Raw genomic sequence first — 21,169 nt, forward strand, 5'->3', positions numbered from 1 at the left:
GATGTACTCCTCCCGAACTGCACGCTTCTGGACAGAGATCTTGGATGTTGCTCCTGGGATCTGTTGGAGCCATTCTCCCAGGTTGAGGGTCACAGCCTGTAGTGCTCTGATTACCACGGGAACCAGTTGCCTACACCCTCCACATCTTTTCTAGCTCTTCCTTCAGCTTTACTGTTCCTTGTTCCTGATGTTGTTATCACTCGAGATTGCCACATCTATCATTACAGCCCTTTTCTGCTGTTTGTCCACCACTATGATGTCCAGTTGTTTAGATATTACCATCTTTTCTGTCTGTATCTGGATATCCAACAGGATCTTAGCATGCTTATTCTCCACCACCTTCAGGGGTATATCCCACTTAAACCTTGGAACTTGGAACTCAGCACAGATGTTTCTGTATACTATGTGAGCAACTGGGCTGCTGCCTGGTGTGGTAGATCCCAGCCTCTGTTGATCTTCAGTGCTTGATCCTGTGCTGCCATGATTAGTACCTCTTTGCTGTCTTTCAATTCAGTCTTTTCCAGCCATTTCTAGGATTTCTCCAAATCAGGTACTTCCACTATTTGCAAGCCAATACAAACCATACAGTGGTTTATCCTCCAATGATGGTCCCTGTTCCTCATTGGGTTTCTGCTGTCTGAGATGCTCACTAAGCACTTTGTCACTTGGGGCCATCATTCCGGTGTACACCTGGATCATTGATGTTTCATCCTGTATGTTGGCTCTAATGCTCACTAGTCCCCGACCCGCCTCCTTCTGCTTAGTGTACAGTCTCAGAGTGTTGGATGTGGGATGAAACCCTTCATACATTGTGAGGAGTTTCCTTGTCTTGATGTCAGTGGCTACTATCTCCTCCTTAGGCCAGTTTATTATGCCAGCGGGTAGAGCGCTGATAGCTCGGATCTTGTTTCTCCCATTCAGCTGACTTTTCAGGCTTTGTCTCACTCTTTGTAGGTGTTTGCCTGTATCTGCTTTCCTTGTGGCCTCTTCATGATTCCCATTTGCCTGTGGTAGTTCTGGTAGTGTGATTACATCTGTTCTATTTACCTTCCCTCTCCTTGTAATCATCCGACTACACTTATCCAGTCTGAATGATATTCCTATGTGATTGCTGTATATCCTGGTGAGATGGATTAGTGAGTTGATGTCTTATTCACTTCTGGCATACAGCTTGATGTCATCCATGTAGAGGAGGTGGCTGATGGTTAACAGTATTCATAGCCAGTCTTGGTGATGATCTCACTGGGGGGTTCAGGTCAAATCCTGTATATATGAATATATAGAATATTCCAAAAAGCAAATTCTTTAAAAAACACATTATCATAAAACACTATATGCATTCATGCATCTCAAAAATTTGCAATATTTATAGTTGATTTTTGACCCCTGTCTCTCAGACACCCTGTATGTGATGCGATCTAACCATCGTCTCTCAGACACACAGAGACCCAACACTCTCTCACTACACTCTGTCACTCAGCTACATTCTTCTCCATTAACAGCTGGTGTTATTCTTGGTATTTGCTTTGCTCCACCTCCTCTGCCTATGAGATCTAACAAACACAGAACCAGGAATCCCCTTCAGATTAAACTAAACTGATCTCAGAGTGTTGCTCTCTCTTTGTAGGACTGCAGTAAAATGAAAAAAGGCATTATTTCAGTAGATAATGTCCAGTCTGTCTGGATCTACTAACGGATCCAGTTGATACTCCTTGTGGACATAGTTTCTGTATGGTGTGTATTGATGACTGCTGGGATCAGAACGATCAGAGGGGAATCTACAGCTGCCCTCAGTGCAGAGAGACTTTCACTCCAAGACCTGTTCTACGTAGAAACAACATGCTGGCTGAAGTGGTGGAAAAACTGAAGAAGACAGAACTCCAAGCTGCTTCTACTGCTCACTGTTACACTGGACCTGCAGATGTAGAGTGTGATTTCTGCACTGGGAGAAAACTCAAAGCCATCAAGTCCTGTCTGATGTGTCAGGCCTCCTTCTGTGAAACTCATCTCAAACCTCACTATGAAGTTCTTGGCTTGAAAAAGCATAAGTTGGTCAAAGCCTCCTCAGACCTACAAGAGAAGATCTGCTCTCAACATGATGAAATGATCAAGATCTACTGTCGTACTGACCAAAGCTATATCTGCTTTATGTGTACAATGGAGGAACATAGAGGCCATGATACAGTCTCAGCTGCAACAGAAAGAACCCAGAAACAGGTGAGACCAAATCTTTTGCATTCAGTTCATGCTAACTCTATGTCTGATCTGTAATCAGTTACTTTAATCCATAGTAGGTTTTAAACTTTCAGTTCGGTATCTGAATTCATGGGATTTATGTTGGATTATTAAACCTGCAAGTGTTGTGATTAACGAAGTGCTAAATACATTTTCCATATTTAGTTTTGTAATAAACGAGTCAGACCAGTCAGTGAACATTGCCCAATCAACACCAATCCAACAGGATTTTACAGCATTTCTAGAAGTGCACACATGGCTGTGATGACTGAATTGCAATAATTCACAAGGAGATGAATGGAACGTACTTGTACTTGAGTGGTTTAAAGAAGGAGCAGAGGAAACATCAGCAGAGAATCCAGGAGAAAGAGAAGAAGGTCCAGGACCTGACACAGGCTGTGGACAGTCTTAAGGTGAGCACTGTGCAGACAGCTGCTGGAACAGCTCATTCAGACCTCAACAAGGCCTCTCCTACAGTCAGCCAATGAGGAGAACAGTGTTGGGACACTTTGATATCCTACACAACCACAATGTGCACTATCCAGGGTCACAGTGAGGGGATGAATGATAGTTCAGCTTTAAATAGACCTTCATCTTGTCTGTGTGTCTCCTAACAGCGCTCTGCACAGGCAGCAGTTATGGACAGTGAGAGGATCTTTACTGAGCTGATCCGCTCCATTGAGAAAAAGCGCTGTGAGGTGAGAGAGCTGATCAGAGATCAGGAGAAGACTGAACTGAGTCGAGCTGAAGGGCTCCTGGATCAACTGGAGCAGGAGATTGCTGATCTTAAGAGGAGAGACACTGAGCTGGAGCAACTCTCCCACACAGAGGATCACATCCATTTCCTCCAGGTAACAATGTCTGTCTCAGCTACAGAGGAACCTGCTTCTCAACTAGTTTCTATAATGACTCCTAACAAAAACTCATTAAGACCACAATAAATATAACTGTCTAATAACAAATGTGACTTTGGTTTGATTTGGCGTGAGAGCATTCATTCCTCTTGTGCACCTTTATCCTTCTCCTTATGTTTTCTTCTCTTTGTAGAGTTTCCAGTCTCTCTGTGTCTCTTCTGGATCTGAGGACTCTCCCAGCATCCCTGTCCATCAACATCTCTCATTTGATGGAGTGAAGAAATCTCTCTCTGATCTGAAAGAGTGACTAGAGGAATTCTGGAAGGAAGAATTCAACAAAATACCTCCACATAGTGAGAAGAGTTGTCCTGCTGTGAAACATAATGATGGTAATCTCTATTTACTTGTGATCAACACTTGTCAGTTTTGGGTTTTTCTGATATGGCAACCAATCCTGCTTAAACAACACTATAGTTTAAAGGGCTAACAAATCTAACTCCCAAGAACAATTCTAGAATGTCTTTCGTAAGTATTTTTATATTAGCTTAAGTTCACATTCTACCTTTATATTCACATAGTAAAAAAAGAAGTGATCCTCCCCCCAAAAGGGAGCCGAAGACCAGAGAAGCCAAAGATCAGAGGAGCTTTCCTCAAATGTAAGACACATACATACACACACACACACACACACACACACACACACACACACACACACACACACACACACACACACTCATAGGAGTTTTAATAGGAACATGCCTGTATTACCTTTGTGACTGACACCATGTAATCTTTAAAGTACAAGTAAATTTTAATTTGTAAATAAAAACCTATAACTCTTTATTGTTTCAGATTTCTGTCATCTGACTCTGGATCCCAACAAAGCACATCGTTGCCTTAGTCTTTCTGAGAATAATAGAGTGGTGATATGGAGTGGGGGCTCCAGCCATACTCTGCTCATCCAGAGAGATTTGATGGTTGGGTTCAGGTGTTGTTTAAGGAGAGTGTGTGTGCACACTGTTACTGGGAGGTTGAGTGGAGCAGTAAGGGAGGTATGTACATATCAGTCTCATATAAAGATATCAGCAGGAAAGGACTGGGTTATGACTGTGGGTTTGGACACAACTCTCAGTCCTGGAGTCTGCGGTGTTCTTCCACTCTCTCTTTCTGGCACAACAACATTAAGACTGAGATACCAGGACCACCGTCCTCCAGAATTGGAGTGTATGTGGATCACAGTGCAGGAACTCTGTCCTTCTACAGAGTCTCTGACACAATGACCCTCCTACACACAGTCCACACCACATTCACTCAGCCCCTCTATGCTGGCATCTGTGTTTATGGATCAACTGTGAGGTTGTGTGATCCCAAATTATGTGTTTGTGGTATATTAAGGATAAAGAAATCATGCACATTGTCACATTTTTATCAGTAAAACTGCTAAAATTGATTAGGACATTAAAGTTGTGGCAACAAGTGTCACAAGTTTTATATAGATCACCGATTACCATACAGTGACTAAAAAGTATTTGTGAGTAGTTATTGGAATCATTAAAGAAAACTACTTTTAATTTGATTTCAATCAAACTTAAACTTTTATGAAAAAATGTATTCAGCTTCATCCTTTCATATCACTTCTCCAAAGACTCTAGAAACCATGGCAGACCTTGTAGTTTCTCAACTACTGAATCTGGGATGAACTGGATTTGTCCACTCAAACTCAGGTTTCAGATTTCATTGAAACAGCTTAGTTCTGCCCTCTTTTGGTGATTTAGAGTAATGCGTCAGATGCAGACCCCGTGTATTTGCTGTGTGGTGGACCATAGGGACCACACTTCTCAGGAAAATATAAGGCAACATTTACATCACACATCAGATCTCGATGAATTAAAGATTCAAATTGAAAAACTTTACTGATATAAATTGTGTTTGTTCAGAACAAAATGCTGAAACTGAAAGTAAAAAATATAAACTGCACTTCCCACAACATCTCCTGGGAGCTGGACCAGAAGCCCAACCACCTGTAGCTTCCACTTTAAGGGAAACTTGTATAAGAACACAGCTAGGTATGAAAAGCCTAGCTTGATTCATTCACTGTCCAAATATTATCGTAGTATTTTTCATACAGTGTAGTTCTCTAGTCTTTCTAGGGACTGACCTGCCACAATAATGTTCTACTAACATGATGTTGCTCTGTGTATCTGCACCTTCATTTCTGCTTTTCTAAATGGGGATGTTACATACAGTCTAGGACATTAATGTGCATTTAATAGTATATTATATAGAAGGCAGGAGAAGGTGGATGGTGTCGTGGGGGATCTCCTCCCAGACCTGGATCAGGGCATCAGTGACCTCCCGGACAGTCCGTGGTGCTACTTGACAGAGTCAAATGCACTGATACTTAAAGTCCAAGAGGTTCTCAGTTGAATTCAGGTCTGGGGAATGTGAGGGCCAGTCACCAGAATCACTGCCTTGGTCATCCAGGAACTGCCTTCACACTCTGGCCACATAAGGCTACGCATTGTCCTACACCAGGAGGAACTGAGGGCCCTCTGCACCACTGCACGCTCTGACAATGGATCTGATGTTTTCATACTGCTGCCTAACTGCAGTCAGGGTGCTGCTGGCTATAAAGTGAAGTTTTTGTGACCATCCAAGGATGTGCCTCCCCAGACCATCACTGACCACTACTAAACTGATCATGCTGAATGATATTTCAGGCAGCATAAAGTTCACCACAGCATCTCCAGATACTTTAATGTCTGTTACATGTGCTCAGTGTGAACCTGCTCTCATCTGTGAAGAGAATAGGGCAGTGGTGCTGGACCTGCTGGTCTTGGTGTTCTTTGGGAGAATGCCAGGCAAGCTGCACGGTGCTGGACCGTGAGCACAGGTCTCACTGGAGGACGTGGGGCCCTCATGCCACCCTCATGTAGTCTGTGTCTGACAGTCTGGTCTGAATCATGCACATCAGTAGCCTGTTGGAGGTCATTTTGTAGGGCTCTAGCAGTTCTCCTCCTGTTCTTCCTCACACACTGTCTGGTGTTCAGGAATGCACATTGCTGCTGTAATACTGTCTGGTGTTCAGGAGTGCACATTGCTGCTGTAATACTGTGGTGTACAGGAGTGCACATTGCATAAAATGAACAAAAGAGGGCAACAATAGTAATAGGTCATTCTACACTGCTAAAAAAAACTGAATCACATCTTTTACTAAAATACATTAAGCATATTAACGCATGTCTCTGTGACATTTGTGTTTTGTAATAACGAGTCTGTAAGAATACAATTGAAGTTAATACAAAATCACTGTTACTGTAGGGTGAAAATCATGTTTCTCACAGGCATGGATTGTGTATGTGACTACTTATTCCAGTTCTTGTGGGGTAGTTGCAGCTCAATAGTTACTGTAGTTGGCTAGTAATCAGAAGGTTGCTAGTTCAAGCCCCACCAGTGTGAAGTTTTCACTATTGGACCCTGAGCAAAACCCTTACCCTACATTTGCTTGAATTGCACTCAGTCATAAAGTTGCTTTGGTTAAAACTGTCAGCTAACTGCTGCATGATGTAAATAAAATACAGGAGTCATCACTTTTCCATTGTTTATGTTTTGTTGTAGATGGGAAACTTGCTGAAAACAAACTGAAAATGCTAGTTTACACAAAACAGCATTTCCAGGTAATCCAAATTCATTGAATAAAAACTATACCTGTACAGAGGTATATAATGCACCAATTAGACTTGTATTACAGTCGACAGTGACGGTATGTGTTTATAATAATGTGCCAGTGAAGGAATTAGGCTCATATTGTCACAGTGGGCTGGTCATCCATCAGGAGGGACACACCCACTCCTGCTCAGAACTGTACCACACACCTGCCATGGTCCCCATCACCCACATATTAACTTGAACCACCTGTTCCTTATTTTCCTCTTTCACTATTTAAGCCCACAGGTTCCTGAAATCAGTGCTTCACATTATTGGACCTTGGAACTACGTGCTTCGCCCGAGCTCAACACTGATCCAAGCCAAACGTCTGTTTTTGTTTCCTTTTGTCTGCATTGCAGCTAACCTTCTTTATGGAAAATAAAGAGGACTTTATTTCAGCCTCCCTCTCACTCTCTCTGTGCCGCCACCATGACCGAATGTGCAGCCATCTTCAAGTGAAGCCTGCAGCCCTGAGCACCTGCTTGCTGTTCAGATGGCGGCACTCGAACAGCAGAGGGGGGAACTAGGGAAGAGCCATTCCATGGTGCACGGCCTCAGACAATGCGTGAGGAATCTCGCCGCGAGTCCTGAGAGCGAAGTAACTCCGCCTACTACTACTCCTCTTCCAGAGGGGGTAAGGTCTGATCGCTACCACCAAGGTTTACAGAGGAGAACCTGCTAGCTGCATAGCTGCAAGGGGTTCACAGTGCAGTGTGGACTTTGGCTACCAGCACCTTTTGCCCGACCACACAAAGGTATCCTTCGTGATCTCCCAACTCACTGGGAAAGCTCATGCCTGGGGAGCTGCGCTAGTCACCCCCTGCTGAACAACTATGTTGGTTTCATAATGGAACTTAAGGTGGAACTTAACTATCCCCACCAGGGTAGAATCCGCGGGTAAGCCCGGCTGTGTCTTAGGTAGGGTCTGTGGTCAACTGCAGGTTATGCCATGGAGTTCTGGACGCTGGCAGCTGGAACCTGCTGGAATTAACCAGATCTGATAGACACAGGAGGAGTCTGATAGAAACAGGAGGCAGCCGCCTCTTGCAGGAGCAACATCGCCACTTCCACCAAGGGTCGCTGCACAGAGAGGTTACTTCACCAGCAGAACCAGGCGAAGCTTCCGAGGAACCCATGCATCTGGGCGTAGCCGGGGTACGACGTAAACCAAGGGAGCAGAGGAGAGGGAGTGATTCAGTGAGTTATTCCCCAACTCTCTCCATGTTCGAAATCCGCATATAAGTGTTGCACAAGGGCCGCTCTGCTTTTGCCACAGCGTTGCTGGACTCCGGGCTGACATGGAATTTGATGGATTGGAGCATCAGAAAGAAGCTGGGGATAAAGCTATTTCCCTGCCCTCTCCCACACGTGTGCAAGTCCTTGAGGACCTGTGGTTTTGGGGTTTATCACACGTCATTCCTAGTGTCCTCCTTGAAGTAAATGGGGAACACATGGAGCACGTGTCATTTTATTTGTTTTGTTCTCTCTCTCTCACCCCCACACATTAGGTTTCCCGCGGTTACGTTTGCACAACCCTCACCTGTCATGGACTGAGAATTACATCCTTGAGTGGGCACCCTCTTGAGACAGGTAATGTTTCCTCAACCAGGCTGTGCCTCTCCAGACAACAAGGGTTTCTCCATACCTAGGGAATACTGAGACCTTGCAGAGGTATTCAGCCCTGTTAAGGCCACACAGCTCCCTCCCCATGGTGAATTGGACTGTGCCATTACTCTGAGGGAGGGGGCTGTTCCTCCTGGGTGCAAGATCTATCCACTCTCCCAGGAGGAAGACCGAACAATGAAATAAATATAAATATATATGTGTATATATATATATATATATATATATATATATATATATATATATATATATATATATATATATATATATATATATATATATATATATATATATATATATATATATGTATGTATGTTTCCTCTCTATACATTTAATACAACAATACTTTATCCTGTATATATAGTAGTAATAAGGGTTTCCTCTGTATATATTTAATACAACAGTACTTTATCCAGTATATATAGTATATATTCTTTAGATACATTTGATACAGCAGCACTTTTAGCATCATCTTTAGTGTTGCCTCAGGAAAAGCTATCGAAGAATTTTGTTCCAGCTCAGTGAAATGAAATATCCACCTTTTATACAATAATCACTTACACTGTAATACACAAGTCGTTCATATTGAATGACCACCCTGTCCTCGGCCCGTTGATATCTTTGTAGAATGTCTCTTCTTGTTGTTGTGTCCCCAGGCTATAGGTTGGTAATCCCATTTTACCTGTCCTGGTTTATTTTATTTGTTGTTCCTACTCTGCACTAAAACACAAGTCCTCTGCCCGGTGTTGCACTAGTAAGCAGCTGATGAGCAGCTACCCAAAGTAACTGTTTACAAGGACATATTTAATGCAGTACTTTATATTTTCCTGTTTTAGGAGACTGTCCTACAACTGTACCAGTTCACTCGGGGAGTATCAGCGCATGCCGCGATTCCCCCTTGACTATATTAGCTAGGATGCTACTAACTAGCTTTCCGAGCTGGTCCAGCCTCCACTGTACCATGCCACTACTCATGTTCCCAGTCAGATGGTACATATTTACATCTTTTAATGCCCTTTTTCGTAGGAAACGTAAATGTAAAATTCTGCCGTGGAGTAGGAATTCGACACAACACCGGGAACCTTATTGGTTTGTGTCTTATTAACTGACAGCATTTTGGACCAATAGGAGTGACCCTTTTGGCAGGCTCACTCAAGTCTTCTTTTGACATGCCCACACCAGCGGGCTCTAGAGACTTGAAGAAACTTGAAGAAAACACGCCCTGCTCTCAGTCTTGACAGGTAAGTTTACATTCAACAAAGCCAAATTATGATCAGTGTTTTTATTCTTTATATGTAGTTTTATATAAGCTGTTTTAACTTCTTGTTCTGTCTGTCTGTCACAACTATAAGTTGTAACGTATCACTAATATATAACGTAATATAATATGTGATACATGTTTACCAGAATGGCAGAGGCGCCTTCATTTTCTCATAAACATGATACTTTTCTTTTTTATACCTCAGAAAGCTTAAATATGCTGGTATGTAGTTTACTCTACCTGCTCCGCTTTAATAATGTGTTGGACTACTCCACAATAACCTGAATCGGTTTTGAGATTCCTACCGCAGTCATTGAGTAGAAATCCGATTTGGTAGAGTACGTGTCTCTACAACTACCATCGTTTATTTAAAACACTCTGAAGGCGTTTGTTTGCTTCCTAACTATTATGAAATGTTTTAAAATCGGCAGAATAATTGCACACGATAACACAGACTAGGGGTCTGTTTCTATGTGTACGTTTTCTAAAGCTCCAGGCCGTTTTCTGTTTTAATTTACACTTACGGCATTTAGCTGACGCTTTTATCCAAAGCGACTTACAATTATGACTGAGTACAACTTGAGCAGTTGAGGGTTAAGGGTCTTGCTCAGGAGGCCAACAGTGGCAACTTGGCGTTGGCGGCCTTCTAATTACAAGCCAAGTACCTTAACCACTGAGCTACCACTGCCCTAATTATTATCTTGCCGCTAATTATTGGCCACGACTGTATGATACAACAATAATAGTTTATTTTGTTCTGTTTCAGGATACAACACACAGCTCCTTTTTCGCCCCGTGTGCACACTGGCATTGCGGTAATGGCGGTGTAGTGGTTACATTAATTAACACAGGACTGTCTTTACCCGTGATGTGCCGTGGCGCAATTACCACGTAAAATGGGTAGACTAGGTACAGATCTCTATACCATTATTTATTTTCCATTACCACTTGCTCATTAGCATATCATAACATTGTCTGTTATTTTAATATTAATTAATAAGTGAAACTGTTAATCTAACATATTTTAACATTCACCCACCCACAGTAACGGCACACTCACAACAGATGGAGACCATTCACTTTAGGGTTTATCAATGATTCTCCATGGCCAAGATTATTTAATTTAAATAATCTTATTGTTAATTTAAAGTTACTGTTGCTCAGAGGAACAGAATTGTGGTTGTAGATGATTCCTCATCTCACTGCACAGGTTTTCAGTGGGGTTCAGACTGGAGACGGGTGACCACTGGAAAACCTCCCCTCTGTGATCAGTGAACCACTTCGTGTGTTTATATGAAGGATTCATATCAGTGTCCGGCTGGGAGATCCAGTGATGATCCAGATTTAACATCCTGAGAGAGGCAGTCTGCTTTTGCTCTGAAATGTCCTATAAACATTCTCCTCTCTCTGCCCACTTGTTCATTAGAGCAACTGGATTTCTGTAAAACTGCTTTGTGTTATTGTGTCTTATAAAAGGCACTACAGAAATAAACCTGAACGAAACTGAGTTAAACCTTTGTCATACAGAGCATTTCATTCTGAAAACTGGGAAATTTATCTAGTGATCAAATTAACAAGATTCTTTAGAACAGGATAAGAGGGAAATACAGCATTAAAACTATAGAGATCTATACAGAATACCTGCTTTAGGTTGTGCATAGGTTTTATAGCCTCTCCATTATAATGCTATACTACAGTACCTGCATATTAACTTATGTTCAGTAGTAGAAATGGCAGTTAGTGAGTTTAAATTAAACACATATAGCATTTAAATAATGTACATTTATTCTGAGGTTCCTGACCGCTATGTCCAATGAAAAACGACTAGTGCTTTGTGTGATAATATAATATAAGATTGTTTGGGCTTAGAAATGTGTTTGTCTCAACTTTTTGTAGGTTTGTGAAGTCCAGCTGGTTCTGTCTGAGAGCTTTGTTCAGAACATCATCCAGACTGAATCATGGCAGCAAAGGACAGTGACCGTGCTGACAGTATAAAAGGAAAACGTGCAAACTTCTCTGCTGAGGAGATGTTAGTAGAACCATTGATTCATACATGAAGTTACTAAAGAAGAGAAAAAAATTATCAAACTTAATTTGAAAATTCAGAAAAGCATCCAATCATTTACAGAACATATTAACAACGCATTAATAACCCTTCACCTAGTCACTACAACACATTAATAACTTCACCTAATCACTACAACACATTAATAACCCTTCACCTACTCACTACAACACATTAACTCTTCACCTACTCAATATTAACACATTAACCCTTCACCTAGTCACTATAACACATTAATAACTCATCTAGTCACTACTACACATTAATAACCCTTCACCTAGTCACTACTACACATTAATAACTCTTCACTTAGTCACTACTACACATTAATAACTCTTCATCTAGTCACTACTACACATTAATAACTCTTCATCTAGTTATTACAACACATTAATAACTTCATCTAGTCACTACTACACATTAATAACTCTTCATCTAGTCACTACTACACATTAATAACTCTTCATCTAGTTATTACAACACATTAATAACTTCATCTAGTCACTACTACACATTAATAACTCTTCACTTAGTCACTACTACACAAACTGCCAGGTGAGTGATCTCTACATCTACTTAGTTATTCAGTGTAGATCTGAGCTCTAATGGAGTATCAGCACACCCTTTCCTATACAGCATCTCCTGTAGTTTATTCACTGGTTTCTGTCCCTCTGTCACTGATTGACTCAATGTCCTAACATGCCCTTTACCTGCTGTAACACAGTATTGAGTTTGTCTGTGTGTTGTTCAAACAGCTGCTGTTGGACTAAATTGAGGCAGGTGCTATTTGCACCAGACTGTAAATAACAATGTAAATAACCCCTCACTCCATATGTGGATATTACAGTATAGTGACATTCAGTAATAGTGTAAACCCCTCACTTAATATGTGCATATTACAGTATAGTGACATTCAGTAATAGTGTAAACCCCTCACTTAATATGTGCATATTACAGTATAGTGACATTCAGTAATAGTGTAAACCCCTCACTCCATATGTGGATATTACAGTATAGTGACATTCAGTAATAGTGTAAACCCCTCACTCCATATGTGGATATTACAGTATAGTGACATTCAGTAATAGTGTAAACCCCTCACTTAATATGTGCATATTACAGTATAGTGACATTCAGTAATAGTGTAAACCCCTCACTCCATATGGGGGTATTACAGTATAGTGACATTCAGTAATAGTGTAAACCCCTCACTCCATATGTGGATATTACAGTATAGTGACATTCAGTAATAGTGTAAACCCCTCACTCCATATGGGGGTATTACAGTATAGTGACAAACAGTAATAGTGTAAACCCCTCACTTAATATGTGGGTATTACTGTAGAGTGATAGTCTCTCACAGTGTAAACCCCTCACGCCATATGTGGGTAGTACAGTAACGTGATATTCAGACACAGTGTAAAGCTCTCACTCCAAATGTGGGTATTAGAACAGGAGACTCCAGGGCAAAACTAAAGAAAGAAAATTTGGACACTGCACCATATCTTGACTGGCTAAAAAAGTCTTGTAAATGATGGCCAACCTCTGAAATGTCTGCACGCTGTTGGCTTTCAGTAAAAATAGACTCTGTGTCACGTCCGCAGACCTGAGCGTCCCTCATTGTCACAGCAACCAAATCACTTCTGGGTTTTTCATCAGTTTCCATGGTTCCCTGTCTCCTCCCCTTTGTCTCCAGCTGTTCTGAGTTTGTCCCTAATTGTAGTCCTATGTAAACCCCGTTCCTACGTCTCTTGGTTGTTGGTCATTGTTTCAGTCACTACCTTTGTGTTTTGGTAATGTGTGTTTAGTTAGCTCTCAGTTCTCCTCGCTCACGTGTGTTTAGTCAGCTCTCGGTTTTCCTCGCTCATGTTTGTGTCTCTGGTAAGATCCCGTTTGTCCTAGCTCTTCGCTCGCACATGTTAAGTACTGTCCCGTTTTTATCTCGGCCCCCATTTTATGTACTTTCTCCCCACGCTCCCTGTTTAGTTACCCTTGCTGTCTTATTGATTTCCTTGTTTAGTTCCCTGCTGTTCGTGTGTCTATTGTACTTTCACTCTGTGTTTGTGTCTATGCTGCCTTACCCGTTATTGCTATCTGTTCTTGGTTCTGTTCTGATTGTTTTGTTTACTATTAAATAATTATTTATTTATTGTCAATTCCGTTATGACATCTCTTATTAGATCTGTTACATAACATCCCGCGCGTCAGCCCTTCGCGAATGTGTTCACCCGTCACCCCAACGTCGTTACACTCAGACACCCCACAAATATAAACCACACATCAAAATAAAAGCCCCATGGATATGGCCAACACCCCACAAATATAAACTACACATCAAAGTAAAAGCCCTGACAGCACAAATTGTGAGGAGAAATCCATGTCAATGACCTATTAATGCATATGCAAACACGAAAAGAGCAAAATTGCTTGTAAACCAGCTTATGCCACAGAATTAAAAAATACAAACAACACCATTAACCACAAAACAGATTTAAATATTCACTTATGTTAAAACAAACCACCCTGATGACCATAGAATGGATTTAACATTCACTTACACTTAAAACATTACACTTAAAGCACTAGACATCTCCATAGCACTCACTGCAGAGAAGTTTCACTGCCTCAGACAGTTCAAGCTGTTCAAAGGATTACAATCTGAAGATTGAATTGAAGGGACTCACAACCCAACCATACAGCTCAAACTCTCATCTCCAAATGAGGTCAAAGTCAAGTTAAATGCACCTACATAATTTTCAGCCTTATGTAGCAGTAATCTTAAAGCAGAAAGACTGTTTTAAAGGGGGGAACCTCTGTAACTTAGACGGGTCTCACCCATTACATCTGGGTAAAAAGATTTTTTCAGTTTAACTTATGTTATTTAACTGATATTGAATGATGAGATAGTGTACTTGATAATGGTATGTTAGTGTTTGAAGATTTGTGTAATGATTTCTCCTCATGTTCAGTCACTAGTCAAGTATATTAGTAATATTAGTTTCCAGAAGTTATTATATTTTTGTTCATGATGATGTCAGGAACAAGAACCATTAAGAGTCAAGTATATTAGTCAAAAACATGCTTCATCAATCACCAAACAGTAAAAAGTAAACAGTAAATTGTAAACAGAAATACCAGGTGAGAGTCATAAACAGAAATCCAAAACAAAGGTTCAAAACTGGGATAATCAAACACAAATAAAAACTCTTAGAATTGCTGGACATGATCAAATGTCACAAACAAACAAACAAACAAACAGAATGACAAACAAAACTTAAATAAACAACCAAAGCAGTTAACCTATAAAGATGTCAACGTTTTATTTATTGTTCCATAACAGAGTGGTAACACATTTAGTTTACAAACACACTCTGTGTGTGTGTGTGTGTGTGTGTGTGTGTGTGTGTGTGATGGCTGAACCAGAGTGTGAAGTACATCGATGGTGAATGTGGTAGTGGAGATTGAGTGTGTGTTGAATGTGAGGGTGTGTGACTGGTCAAAATACTCAGTGGGCTCAGAGAGAGAGAGAGAATCTTCCTGATGATATTTACTGATCTTCCCCAAAGTCCATAATTAACAGAAAGACTAGAGAATGTTTTCTTCATAAACACATAATCCACATATAATCCCACATTTATTCTGATCATTTTCTGTCTTTCTGGATGGATCATTTGGGTCTCATTCATTCATTCTGTTGGATCATTTTGATTCTGTTCCTCCACAGCTGCAGCAGTTCAGAGTTTACCTTCAGAGCCAAAGACCAGAGAAGATTTCCTGAAATGTAACTAACACACACACACACACTTACACACACACACAAACACACACACACACAGAGAGAGAGACACAAAAGCACACTTACACATTAACTTACACTTGTACTGGTTTTAATATGAACGTGTCATTGTTACCATGACGACCACTAAATATTCATTATTGAAATGTATGAGGAGAGAGACAAACACAAATGAGTATATTTTAATTGACATTAGTAGAACTTGTAAATTAAAAGCTCAAATGCTCTTTTTTCAGATTTCTGTCAGCTGACTCTGGATCCAAACACAGCATATCCTATCCTCTGTCTGTCTGAGAGTAACAGAGTGGTGTCAGAGAGTGAGGGAGTCCAGCCATACTCTGATCATCCAGAGAGATTTGACTGGTGGCCTCAGGTGTTGTGTACGGAGAGTGTGTGTGGACACTGTAACTGGGAGGTTGAGTGGAGCAGTGTGGGAGGGGTGATCATATCAGTCTCATATAAAGATATCAGCAGGAAAGGACGGGGTAATGAGTGTCTGTTTGGACGCAACTCTCAGTCCTGGAGTCTGCGGTGTTCTCCCACTCTCTCTTTCTGCCACAATAACATTGAGACTGAGATCCCAGGACCACCATCCTCCAGAATAGGAGTGTATGTGGATCACAGTGCAGGAACTCTGTCCTTCTACAGAGTCTCTGACACATTGACCCTCATGCACACAGTCCATACTACATTCACTCAGCCCCTCTATGGTGGGTTCTGGGTTGGTTTAGGTTCAACTGTGAGGTTGTGTGATGCCAACTAATGTGTTTGTGGTATATTTTGTGGTATGTTGTGGTAAATAATGGAGGGAAGAAAATTAACTCAGTACTCCTAAAAGAAAACTACTAACTTTTGTTTTGCTGGCTTTAAATTACAATAGCTGATTTCTGTAAAATGTAGACACTGTGTTAAATTTTCATTATGTGTATAAAGATCTACATGTCTTGAATTTTCAATTGTGGATTTAGTGTTAGATAAATATCACATGTAGAATGAGAACAGTATGTTTGTATTTTCCTGGAATAAACTCCATCTGATTCTGCTTCATCTACACATCACCTCTCCAAAGACTCATTACCCCCTACAACCTAGAAACCAGACACAGACCCTGTAGTTTCTCATCTACTGTATCTGGGATGAACTGGATTTGGCTACTGAAACTTTGTTCAGATTTTATCCTGAAAAATTCAGCTTTCATTGACAGTGTTGTGCTGCCCTCTGGTGCTGATGTATAGTAATGCATTATTACTGTACTTTCAAGTTTCAAGTTTGGTTTATTTGTCACATACATAGTCATACACAGTATAACTCGCAGTGAAATGGTTGAGAGTGCTCTGTCCAAACTGAGGAAAAAGAAAACAGGGGTGCATAGAGAAATATATATTCTATATATGTACAAAAATTTATTAAAATGTATGTACAATATATGTATATTACTCTAAAATCTCTGGGACTTCAGTACATGGAGTTTCTTTCCCTCTCTCACTCACTCACTCAATCACTCACTCATCAGCTATTGAGGCATCGCATGACCACACACTAAGGAAATAATCTATGCGTGTGTTATAAAATATGTAATGATTCAAATCATGATAAATGTATCATGTATGTATGTGTGATGGGTTAATCATGGGGTTGAATACATTTTCCTAAAATACTGAATATGTACTGTGTTAAAGATGCTGGTTAACTTTTTGAGTTAATGAACACTATTTAATCACTGTTTTCTGTTTTTAGTTCTTATGGTGTTTTTCAGGCTACCTGGAGCCTCACACCTTCAGGGATCTTCTTACAGCATCACCTGATTAAATCAGTGAATAGCGTCAAAGCTCGGAAAAATGAGTATAATACTTTAAAATGCCTCATGACTAAACCAAGTTTGTACAGAACATGATAGTTTAATCTGAAGCTGCTGTTCATTATGTAGGAGGGAGACTTTCCCTGTGCAGAATAACCTCCCTCACAATCATTTCCCTCCCAGCACTTGGTAGTTATTGTGGATTCTTCACAGGTTTTCATATATTGATATTAATGCATTTATATGTACCTTCACAAAGTGTCCTGGCTGGATGTTTAGATGTGTATAGATATGGATGGATGTGTTTAGATGTGTTTGGATAGTGGGCCTCTCTCAGCTCAGCAGTAACTCAGGCATATTTAACAGTGAATCACTGCTGTTACTTGACACTCATACCAGCACACAGTACCATACAACTTCCACTGTAGATTCCTGTGTTCAGAGACTCACTAGTGGTAAATGGTGTGGAGGTGAGTAATCAACTGTGGTAACTGACTGATTATGGCATTTTTTCTCTGGGCAGTGTGGTACAGCTCGGTACAGTTTCAAATCAGTGTTCACATTTTGTTGCTTTTTCCACTGATAGAGACCTGTACCATACTGGAGAAGCCAAACCGAATTTAAATACCCGTAGTGCTGGGGTACTAAGGGTGATGAGCTGGAACATATAAGCGGAGTTAGTAGCAGTTCCGATCACTGATTGGTTAAACACAATCATCACAGAATTGTCACTGAAGTCACCCAAACAACTACCATTTTTAAAAACCCATTGCCTACAATATCTTTTTAACAAGTGCGTAACTGGAAGATACAAGCTTGAGTAGATAACTAGTATAACAGGTGGCTTGCAGTGCCAGCCTTCCACCACCAGAGGGGGGCCATTTGCTGCAGACGAATCTGTGTTCATTAGTCTGATCTCATGTGGTCACACCCCTATATAACATCTTCACTCTTAGTAAAGCCTTGGTGTGTGTGTGTGTGTGTGTGTGTTATACATCTGCTAAGCTTGCTGGTAAACAGAATGTTTACCTGTAGGACGTTCTCTACTGGACTCCTCTTTCTCACCTGTGATGTGAGGGACAGTCTTCTCTTGTGTCTTCGTGTTTCCATCTTTCAGTTGTTTCTTTTGTTCTTTTCCTGCCATATTTTGGGAGAAAGACGAGGCACCCTTGTAGAGATCATCAGGAAACAAGAGAGTATTGATTCTAAGTTTGGACTCAACACTCAGTCCTGGAGCCTGCATTGTTCTCCAACTCTCTATTTCTGGCACAACAACATTGAGAACCCAGACCCCCCATTCTCTATAATAGGAGTGTATGTGGATCACAGTGCAGGAACTCTGTCCTTCTACAGAGTCTCTGACACAATGACCCTCATGCACACAGTCCACACCACATTCACTCAGCCCCTCTATGGTGGGTTCAGAGTTGGTGTGAATTCAATTGTGAGGTTATGTGATGTAAAATAATGTGTTTGTGGTATACTGTGTTTAGTAATGGAGAGATTTAAAAATTAATGCACAGTACTCATTTGCTCAGCTTCTCAGCTCCTCAGAGAGTTGATACTGTTCATTAATGCATATCACCCCTTCTGGTCTTAGTTTAGACTAAGTCTAGAATCATCAGCTACTCTGCTGTACAACATACACATAAACAGGTTTTTTTGTGTTAAAATAGCTGTGTAAAAATAAAATTAGATTAGGATGCAGTTGAGTTGGCAAATATCAAATGGTTACTCAAGCTCTGATTCGCCCTCTTGTGGTGATTTAAAGTAATGCATAATCACTGTGCCTTTAAATCATGGACTCATCTCAGCATGTCTGGTACTTCAGGAGTGGATGAACAGTTTATTCAGAATTAAGGTTTTTCTCTCATTTTATGCATTGATTCTTTCACTTTTAAGCTATTGCTGTTGTGTTTGTGCTGTTCTTCCCAGGCCTGATTTCTCCTTTTGCCCTTTAGAGACTTCGCTTTGCTCCTTGCTCATCTCGATCAGCAGATCAGCTGACCAGCTGACCAGTCCCCCAATCATTTGTTGTGTTAGTGCTCTGCTGGGTTTTTACTGGACAGGAGTCACAGCAGTGCATGAACAGCTCTGCATCCTACCCACAAGCAGACCAGTTAAATAGTCACCATGGTAACTGTGAATTTCATTAGTCTATACAGGTCCAGCAATGATAAGTTTTAAAAGAGGGTTGTCCCCATGGTTGTCCCCATGGTTCTTTTTAACTGTGGGATCCATCCTCAAATCAAACCCTAATATAGTCTGGATTTCAAAATATCACTAAAACGTGCACTGTAACAAGCTGATGTCATATTACTAAAACATGCACTGTAACAAGCTGATGTCATTTTCCAGGTAAATTCCAACAGTAAACTGTTTTATTTAGATAAAGAACATTACTGCAGACTGCTAAGCCTTATGGGCATTTTCACTGTAATTAGAGTGCCCCATTGTGAGCTTTTCATAATTACAGTATCTAACTGGAGAGAAGCATGGGTAACACGAAGGGGTTTTTTTTTTTTTGCATCTTGTTATGTCTTTGCTTAAAAAATGGTTCATTGTTTATTCACGAATGTAGTTTTGTTTTGAAAGGTATATTAATCAGTTAATAGTTTTATTAGATTTAACAAAGTGACCTAGTTGGTGCTGCCTCATGAAGCTGAAAATGGAGCAGACACTTTACATCCACTCTGAGCAGAGCATTTACATCTTGCTTTCACTGTGCTTTTAAGTATGTGCTAGTGAAAATGTTCAACTGCTAACATTGTGGCCATGGTTTCCTACAAAATCTCTGAACGTTAGACACATGAAAATACATGACAGCATTCCAAATGCTTCCTTCCAATGTGCCTTTCTCGACTGCACCCGATCGATCAAAAAAGTAATAGCACTGAAAAGTCATATACTGAGAAGAAGAGAATCCCAGAAGACAGGGGTTGAAACGGTTTCTCCATTGACCTGCCATGCTGTTCTTTGCAGTGTTAATTGTGATCATTTTTCTGGTTTAATTTCTCATTTGAAATCTTATAAAGAGGGAAAGTCAGTGATGTGTACATTTCAACACTTAAAAAATTGTTAGTCATATATTATTTTCTTCTCATTTGTAAAGAGCACACAACTCTTGCTCAGTTGTAAATCTCCTGAACTGCTCCTCTTTGGGAAAACCAAGCACACCAGTGTTCAGTACAAACGAACAGAAACAAAATAGTTGTGTCTGATGAAGACTTGACTGAGGACATAACTGTTAACACAGACCACACCGATGTTTTACCAGAAGATGCAGATAAGTCCCTTTTCTTTAAAAAATGTAGCTCTATATTATTTAAAATTGCAGGTAGTGGTTTTAAATGGTTTTATTGTCAGCATTTCTGACAAGAAAGAACATTGTTGATATCAGATCAGAAGATGTTTCGAGCATGCAACACTGGTTATTTGAAATCAGATCAGAGACATAAAATATTGTTTCAAAATCAGTTTAGGTATGTTGAACTGGTCCCACTCCATCTCAAAGAAGTGTGTTGCTCAGTAAATTACAATCAAGGAGACCCTAAAATCTATTTCAGTGCAATTCAGTCAGACAGTACGTTCCTTGCCATAAGCAACAGATATTATCTTTATCCAGGTCTACAGATATCTAGGAAGACATTTGGACTGGTAGCAATGTGGCTGCAAATTAACTTTTTCAAAAATATGAAGCGTCATTAGATTTAGTACATTACCAGGACACATTCAAAGTTGTGAATCCACAGGGCTCTGGCAAAAAAAAAAAAGAAAGTTCTCACAGTCCACTTTACTCTTCCACTGAGGAGCAAATGCAGCGTGTTTC

General features: G+C 40.5%; 1 long non-coding RNA gene and 2 pseudogenes across 2 annotated transcripts; all 3 read left to right on the forward strand.

Moving 5' to 3' along the window:
• Nucleotides 1-1,716: 1,716 nt before the first annotated feature.
• Nucleotides 1,717-16,593, forward strand: LOC113587899 (tripartite motif-containing protein 16-like; annotated as a pseudogene). The gene is made up of 6 exons (XR_014124345.1): nucleotides 1,717-2,217; nucleotides 2,565-2,648; nucleotides 2,853-3,086; nucleotides 3,283-3,442; nucleotides 15,471-15,527; nucleotides 15,779-16,593. The product of XR_014124345.1 is annotated as a tripartite motif-containing protein 16-like (transcript).
• On the forward strand, nucleotides 3,606-4,532 carry LOC145658462 (tripartite motif-containing protein 16-like; annotated as a pseudogene).
• Nucleotides 9,577-11,194, forward strand: LOC113587901 (uncharacterized). Its single transcript, XR_003411799.3, has 3 exons — nucleotides 9,577-9,661; nucleotides 10,448-10,590; nucleotides 10,892-11,194. It is a non-coding gene; the product is annotated as an uncharacterized LOC113587901 (long non-coding RNA).
• Nucleotides 16,594-21,169: the final 4,576 nt, after the last annotated feature.

The sequence above is a fragment of the Electrophorus electricus genome, chromosome 6 (genome assembly GCF_041902795.1).
Source record: "Electrophorus electricus isolate QZ-2024a chromosome 6, ASM4190279v1, whole genome shotgun sequence".
Classification (NCBI taxonomy): Eukaryota; Metazoa; Chordata; class Actinopteri; order Gymnotiformes; family Gymnotidae; genus Electrophorus; species Electrophorus electricus.